This window comes from Solanum tuberosum, unplaced genomic scaffold (assembly GCF_000226075.1).
Source record: "Solanum tuberosum cultivar DM 1-3 516 R44 unplaced genomic scaffold, SolTub_3.0 scf00139, whole genome shotgun sequence".
Taxonomy (NCBI): domain Eukaryota; kingdom Viridiplantae; phylum Streptophyta; class Magnoliopsida; order Solanales; family Solanaceae; genus Solanum; species Solanum tuberosum.
The window spans coordinates 1,216,574-1,225,745 of record NW_006239063.1 but is presented as its reverse complement, the minus strand read 5'-3'; positions in this window follow the sequence as shown (position 1 = coordinate 1,225,745).

Here is a 9,172-nt window from a genome sequence, read left to right as displayed (position 1 = left end):
TATGATGCTTATGTTGGAGATTATGCTTATGATTATGTTATTGTCTCTTATGCTTATAGTTTATGTTTCATGAAGTATCACTTGTGATTATGGCATATGACTTATGTTGACTAACCCTTATGATGTTATGCTATCATGATATTATTCTAGCTATCATATTTAGTACTTTTGTACTAAGACATACTCTTGTCTACATTCTCATCAAATGTAGGGTCCGGTGATTTTGAGTTCCATTCTTAAGGCTAGGTTTCTAGAAGTGCAAGGAGTTGAAGACTTGGTGAGTCCTCATAGCATCGAGAATATAGCTACCATTTCCTTTAATGTCTTTATTTTATGAGTTAGACTTTTGTATGGGCTGCGTCCCAAAGATATTCATGTCCTAGATGGTTTGAGACAAGTGTAATTATACTTCCGCTTTGCTTTTATAAAGACTTTGATTTTATAAAATTTGTTTTAAAATTCCGCACTTTTCTATTTTCTTATGTTATGATATGCTAAGGGCTTGTATGAGACCCCTTCGGGGTCAAGTACGCCATGTTACATCTAGGGTGTACCCCTGGGTCATGACAAACTTGGTTATTAGAGAACAAGGTTTAGAATGGTTCTAGGATGTCTCAAACCATATTTAGTAGAGTATTTTTCATAAATGTGAAGCGCGCCACATTTATGAATAAGAGGCTATTGGATGTTTAGGAAATCTCACTTCTTCATTCTCTAAGTCGTGCCATAGAGTTTGGCTCTATTAGGTCTTTCTCCTAATCTGTGTCCTATGTTTTTTTTAGGGTATGGCTAATACAAGGGCAAATGCTAGGGGGAATGAGGAAGGCAATGAGGAGCAAGAGGTTTCTCTCCAATTTCCACCCCAAGCTCCTCCTCAAGCTCCAATTGACCCTATAAGGGAGAATGACTCATGCGGAGTTTAGGTTGGCTTTCCAAATATTAGCTCAAGCCATGAAAGAACAAGTCATTAGAGAGATGGTATCTCCGGTGAATCCTAATGTGAATTCTGCGGCTTTAAGAGTGAGGGAGTTTATGAGAATGAAACCTCCGGAGTTTTATGGCTCCAAAGTATAGGAAGATCCTCAAGGGTTTATTGATGAGGTATATAAGGTTATTGCTATCATGGGGTTGACTACGGTAGAGAAAGCAGAGTTATCCCTTTACCAATTGAGAGATGCAACACAAGTATGGTATGAACAATGAAAGGATGGTAGGCAGGTAGAAGCGGGCCCAATAGAGTGGAATGGTTCAAAGTAGCATTCCTTGATAGGTTCTTTCCTCGAGAGTTTAGGGAAGCTAAGGTGGAAGAATTTATTAACCTTAGGCAAGGTAGCATGAGTGTTAAGGAGTATGCCTTGAAATTTACCCAACTATCCAAGTATGCTCCATCTATGGTAGCGGATTCGAGGGATAGGATGAGTAGGTTCTTGACGGGGGTGTCCAACTTGGTAGCAAAAGAATGTCGTACGCAAATGCTCCTTCATGATATGGATATCTCACATCCTATGGTTTATGCCCAACAAATTGAGGAGACAAAACTCAAGGAAAATAATAGGGAGGCAAAAAAGGCTAGGACCGGTGATGGGAACTTCTCCAATTCTAAGTCCATTGGGTAAGGTAGATCTAAGTTTAAACAAAGGTATTCCTGCCAAGATTATCCCAACACCCCTAGGTTTGATCAAGAGAAAGGTAGTGGGTCTCCATTACCTAAGCCCATTTTCACCAAGTGCGGAAGGAATCACCATGGTAAGTGCGTAGCCGGCACGGAGGGGTGTTATGGTTGTGGAAAGAATGGGTACAAAATGAGAAATTGCCTGATGCTTAAGGCTAAGGGTAGGGAGGATAAGAAAGTTGCCACTAGTGGTTTAGATGGGGAGCTTCAAAAGAAGAATAGGTTCTATGTCCTCCAAGCTAATAATGATCAAAAGTGATCGCCGAATGTTGCTACCGGTATGTGTTTTAATCTTTATCTAGATTCCGGCGTTGCTTGTCTTTTATGACTTGATAGATTTGATATGATATACTTTGATGTTATCTTTAGTATGAATGAGCTTCATTGTTGATTTTATGTTATAGATGGTGCTTAGAAAGTCAACCTAGGCTTACTCCCAAGGGGGGAGATGGTGTGCCTGGATAGCAAGGCCATTGTGTGTTTATGTGTGGCCATGATTTCTTTAAATGCATGATCATGAAAAAGTTTAGGTCTTGATAGAAATGACTTATATGAATTGTTTTACCTCATGTTTTAGTGCATTGAATAGAGTTTCCTATAGAACTTCATGAGATGAATTAATGAGCATGCCTTAGTTTGGAATTGAAAGACTCATCCTTGAATAAATGCTTCCTGAGAGTAAATTGCATATGAGCTCCATGAGTGTATGTTGAGCATGTTTTAGCTAGGAGATGGTTGTTCCTTCTTGAACATGAGTAGATATAGAATTTCATGCATTTTGGGTTGTTAGATGTAGTTCCTAACCCCTTGTGTTGCATTGAATATGTTTATCTTGAAGTTGAAATTTTCCTCCGTTGTTTAGGTGCATTTAGATGAATTGCATGCATGATGGGTTGCTAGTCTAGATTTGTGACGTTAAGAGGTGTCTAGAATCATCATTCAAGGATGAATTTTCCCAAGGGGGAGATATTTTAACACCCCGTAGCTTAGTAGGCCATCTAGGGCTAAGTTTGAAGGCTACAAGTCAAGACTAGAGGGCATGAGCCAAGGCAAAGGGCAAGGGCCAAGGCAAGAGCCAAGGCTGCCCCATCCTTGCCATGGCACTGCCCATGACCATGAGAGACTTCATGGATCGTGGTGGCTACCACGGCTCATGGTGCCACCCGTGATGGTGAGGCAGTGAGCCCCTGAAGGCTGCCCAAGTTAGCCTCCTCCACATGAGCCATTTCACGGCTCGTGAAGGACTGGACAACTCGTGGAGGTGGCTGTGGACATGCCTTCAACTTGTGGAGGCCAAGACCTCATGGCATGGCCACTGTTCCATGACCACGATGAGGACCACGGCCAGTGGTGAGGACCATGACTCGTGGTCCCTCTCGTGAGGCCTGGCACCAGGCTGCCAAATAAGGGTCATTTTAGGAAACTCCCTTATTAGTTAGTATTAAGTGGGGTCATTTTATATAGACTTTTTACACCTATATTAACTATTTTAAGACTTTAACCACCCCAATTAAGTAATTAATTCCAAAACCCCAAAAGATCCCAAAGTTCATCCTCTAAAACCACATTTGCGTGACCGGGATGATAGATGACACTCATGTTGTAATCCTTTAGTAACTCAAGCAACCTTATTTGGCGAAGATTCAAATCCTTTTCATGAAAACATATTTCAAAGTCTTGTGATCGGAAAACACCTCTACATGAACGTCATACAAGAAATGTCTCCAAATATTTAGAGCAAACATCACCACTGCTAAGTCCAAATCACGAGTCAGATAATTTTTTTCATGCACTTTTTAATTGACTTGATGCATAAGCAATAACTTTCCCATTTTGCATCAAAGCACAACTAAGACCAACCTATGAAGCATCACAATAAACCACAAACCATCTGATCTTTCTGGTAGTGTCAAAATAGGGGCCGAAGCGAGTCTATCTTTGAACTCTTGGAAACTGTTATCACTAACTTTCGACAATACGAATTTCACTTTTTTGAGTCAATATTGTCAAAGGTGAAGTAAAAGCGGAAAACTTCCACTAAACTTCTATAATAACCGACCAAACCCAAGAAACTCTATATATCTGAAGCTGACAAAGGTATAGCCCAATTCTTAACCGCCTCGATATTTTGAGGTTCGACTTGAATTCCTTCATTGGAGAAAATATAGCCAAGGAAAGAAACTGACCAAAAAAAACTAACATTTCCTAAACATTACATACAATTCTCGACCCTTAAGAATTTGAAACACAATCCTTAAATGCTTAACATGCTCCTTCTCAATCCCTGAGTAAATCAAGTTTTCATCAATAAATATAATCACAAACATATCAAGATATTGCTTAAAGACCTTATTCATAAAATTCATAAACACTGCCGCGACATTAGTAAAACCAAAATACATCTCCAAAAAAATAAAATGATCATACCAAGTTCGAAATTCCATCTTCGAAATGCACTTTCTTTCACCCTCAATTGGTGATACCCCGACCGTAGGTCAATCTTAGAGAAGTAACTTGCTCCTAGGAGTTGATCAAGCAAATCATTTATCCTTGCAAAATGATACTTATTCTTAATGGTAACCTTATGCAATTGCCAACACTCAATGGACATAGGAGTGAGCCATCCTTCTTTCGGACAAACAACATTGGAGTACCCCATGGAGAGATACTTGGTCTTATAAACCCTTATCCAAAACATCCTTCAATTGGTCCTTTAACTCTTTAAGTTCTATCGGGGCCATATGATAAGATGGAATAGAGATAGGCCGCATAACCGAGAGAAGGTCAATATCGAATTCTATTTCCCTTTTGGGAGGAACACCATGAAGATCATCGGGAAAAACATCCAGAAACTCATTTACAATAGTAACTGACTCAAGAGAAGGGTTTAAGAATTTTTATCCCTAACCAAAACTAGATGATAAATTCAACCCTTAGATACCATTTTTCCAGCTTTTAGACAAGAAACAAACTGGCCCTTAAACATAGAATTTACCCAATTCCATGATATGATAGGTTCGTTTGGAACCTTGAATGTGACCAATTAGGTCCTACTAGATATGAAAGCATAACATGCATGAAGACAATCCATCCCAAAAATAATATCAAAATCTAACAAATAAAGCTCTACAAGATCAACATGAGCGACTCTATGAGTAATGTAAATAGGCAAATTTCTGTAGACTCTCTTAGCCACAATAGCATCACCCACACGAGTTGAGACATGAAAGGGATTGGGGAGGATTTCGGGACCAATATCAAATCTCATGGCCACATAAGGAGTAACAAAATATAAGGTATCCCCTAGATCAAGTAAGACATAAACATCAAGACGAATGACTTTGAACATACCGTTTACCACATCCAGAATACCCTCACGATCATATAGAGTCAGAAGAGCATAAAATCTATTTTTCTTTGGAGCACTCAAACCACAACAACTAGACTAAGCTCACCTACCATCGTTACCCTTGCTAGCTTGCAACAGAAAACCCTTCACCTTGTGACCACTCTTACCACAACCAAAGCAACCTTCCAAATCGGATAAACACTTTCCTGAGAGTGATTCTTACTACACCTTGGGAAACTGGGATAGAAGACATACTACCACCATTTCCTACTTAAGGCTTAGGGTTAGATACCCCATCCTTGTTTAACTTAGAAGTTGGAGCTTTAGAGGAACCTTGATTGGAAATTATTTTTAAGAATATAGGATGACCATGTCCAGCGGATCTAGAATATGAGAAGTAATCACTACCGCTCCTTTCCTTCTTGGACTCCTGTGCCCTTTCCTTAATAATTTCCTCCTCATTTTTTGGGCATATATCATCTAACGAGAGATATCTACTTCCTTGAACAACATGGCGGTGAAACACTCTTTGACAACCAAGTCGCACACACCCGACACAAACTTACTCATTCTTGCCCTAGAGTCTGCAACCATAATTGGAGCATACTTAGTCAATTGATCAGTGAACTTCAAAGCATACTTCTTCACACTTATATTTCCTTGTCGAAGGTTAATGAACTCAAACACCGTCACTTCTCTCATTTTAAGATGATAGAAATGATCAAGAAAAGCTCCTTGAATTTTCTCCTAATCAAAAGGACCGCATCAACAACACTCTCACTCTTCCATTGTTCAAACCATACTTGAGAAAAACCCTTAAGTTGATAAGTGGCTAACTCCGCCTTTTTAATGTGGACGATCCCATAATACCTTTTATCTTAAACAACTCATCAATGAACTCTTCGGGATCCTCATCAACCATAGAGCCATGAAATTCTGGAGGATTTAACCTACTGAAGTCCCTTATCCTTGCCGCCATTGTACCCACATTTGGGATCATGAGAGCATTATCCACTCTATTGGCTTGGGCCTTCATAGCTTGAGCCATCACTTGGAAAGTGGATCAGAATTAAGCATGAGTCACTTGTTATGCCAATGGATTAATTAGAACTTGAAAAACCTTGGGGTCCGCATTGTCGCCCGCATTCCTTCTCACGTTATTTCTTCGAAAGGCCATATCCTGAAAAGTATTGAACATGATTTAGGAGAAGGATCTTATAGAGATAGGTTGTATGACACGAATTTAGAGTAATGAAAGAAGTGGAATTTTTTAAATGCTTTGTAGCCTCTTATTCATTACTGTTGTGCACTTCACACTCATGAACAAGACACTACTCAACACGTCTTATCAAACACTCTAGGTCCTTTTCTAACATCTTGTGTTGTGAATACCAACTTTTTCATGACACAAAGTACAACCTAGATGTGATATGACATATATGACCCAGTGAGGCCCTAGTAAAGACACTTGACATATATATATATATATATATATATACACACACAACATATTAAATAAAAGGAAGACATCTAAAAAAAGTAAAGAGTTTGACATTTTAAACGTGAAAGTCTATCATAGTCTTGTAAAGCCATATATTACATCAAAAGAAGGGGTCGGGACGTAACTCGTACACCACGTACAACATCTGAAACATAAAAGGCACATGAATGCAATAAAAAAGACATGGCCCTTGGAACATGAGAACTCACAAACTCTTGATCTTCAAGTCACTAATGATCAACTAGCCATAAACGAAGGGAGAGGAATATTCATGCCCTACATTAGTTAAATAATGTAGGAAAAAGTATGCAATAGTACATGGAATGTAGGGGAATGAAATGAAACACGAAAAATGATCATAAGGGGACATAATTGAAAACATGATTTGCATGACCAAGCTAAACACAGAAAACTCATTTAAGAATAGTCGTAAATCATGACCATGGTCAATGCATCTTAAATCATAAGGAAAAATTCATAAAAAAATTTGGATATAACTTAGTTCATTTTGTGAGATATTAGCTCTAACTGAAAATAGACCATGCGAGCTTCAACATGGAATCTGATGTAACTACCACTTCGAGAAGTGAGAGTGTACTTGCCAAGGCAAATTATATATTTGGATCCACTAGCTAGGCCATTTAAGGCAAACCTACAGGCGAACATAGTTTGGAACTAGAGGGTTCTACTAGAGACTATCTTATTTAAGCCTCCACCTCAAAGTTCTCTCGGTGCTAAATTAAATCCCAATGTAATAGTCATATTCATACACATATTATAATCCATAGAAAAAATTATTAAGTTATTAATCTAAGTTAAAAATGTCATAGAGTAGCTCATTAAATATTGAATCAAGTCTAAGTGAGAAAACTTTTCACCAAGACATGATCCCTTAATATGTGATCCTTAATATGTGAGAAAATCTTTTCATAATTTCATTGATGCTCATCTAAAATAAGCCTACATCATAAAACATTCCTTTTCATAAATGATTCATAAGTTAATGAAAACATCATGGATAGCTTCTTAGCTTTTTTTCAAATTCATACAAATTAGGGTTCATAGTCAAATTATGATCAATGTATGGGTTTGTATGGAAATAATTTGATAGCATATAATTAAATCTAAATAATCATAATATGATTAGACTATTATGATTAACTCAAAAAATTAAATCCATATAAATAGGACCCATGAGGAATTGAATGGAAACCTAACCAATTTGATTGGAATTAAATTACAGAATTGAAGAATCTTTGGGGACTCAATATGTGAATGGAACCCATTGATGAACTCCCTACATACTTTAATCTTGAAGCCCTAAGAAATTGATGAAGAAATGAGACTTGAACTTAAAGAACCCTAGCTTCTTTTTCCTTGATATAGAGAGTGCATTTTTAAAAAAACCTTGGAGAAGATTTGGGGATTTGATTGAATGACAGAGTGGCGGAACTTTTAAAGGGTGAAGGGTAGTTATAGGGATTAGAATTAGGGGTAAAATGATATAGTATAGGCATTAAATGCATAGGAAAAGACCCCAATGCCCTTTAAAATTTACTGTGATATAGCCCTACGGTTGTGACCTATGGTTCCTAGGAATTTCTACGGCGCGCCCTAGTGAACCGTAAAAAAAAATTTAGAAACCCAATAATTCAATCATTTCCCACGAGACCATTCTATGGTCTGTCGAACTTTCTATGGTCCGTAGACCTCATCCGTAGAACCCAAGTTTAATTCCAATATTTCACTAAGGCTGGAACATTTCTACAGAACCTGTCTACGGTCCGTAGAACCAACTACGACCCATCATTTCCTTCTGTTGGTATGAGGTCCTAAATTAAATCTCTTAATCAATCTTCCGAGTGCCATCTACATCCCGTCAAAACTTCTACGACTCATCCTATCAAGTCATAGGTCAAATTCAGAAACTTTATTTTCAAAAATCCAATCTCCAGGTCTACGACTTCCTTCCTACAACTTTTAGGACTTACTAGGGACCATAAGTTGGACTCCTAGAACCTGGTTTAGTTAAATTTCTGCATTTTTTCTTTCCTTTTTGACTTTCCAACTTCTCAGGTGTTAAAAATCATGAATAAGCATGTTTCACAATGACTACCATCTTATCTCTACCCTACGTCCTTTATTTGGACTTGAAATGGAAATGTGAGCGATCTCACACACATGGACACTCTTATTAATTGTCAAGATTAATTTGTATGTATCTAAACCATTTTTCAGAAAGGATGTTAGAATAATTCAAACTTTCCTGTTTTCACTAGTAATAAACCATCCATACAAAAAATACAAAAGGAGATAACTTGAAATGGATAGTGAAGAAAGAAAGTAAGTTTAATCACCTTGGGTTTCCCAGGGATAAAACAATATCACAACATCAAATTGATAGATCCATCGGTACTAGTTTCCGATGTAGCAACAAAACCCTATGGAAAAAAAGAGAAGAGACCCATAAAGTTAACTGACCCATTAGATCAACAAATCCTAAAAACCCATCAGCATTCATCAATAAAATAAAAAAAGCTACACAAGAATTACAGAGCAGAAAAAGAAAATCCAAAGGGCACATCATACATGTGGGCGCTCCTCAGCAAAAGGACCATGTGTGATTCCATCATACATGTCTGCGATCCCC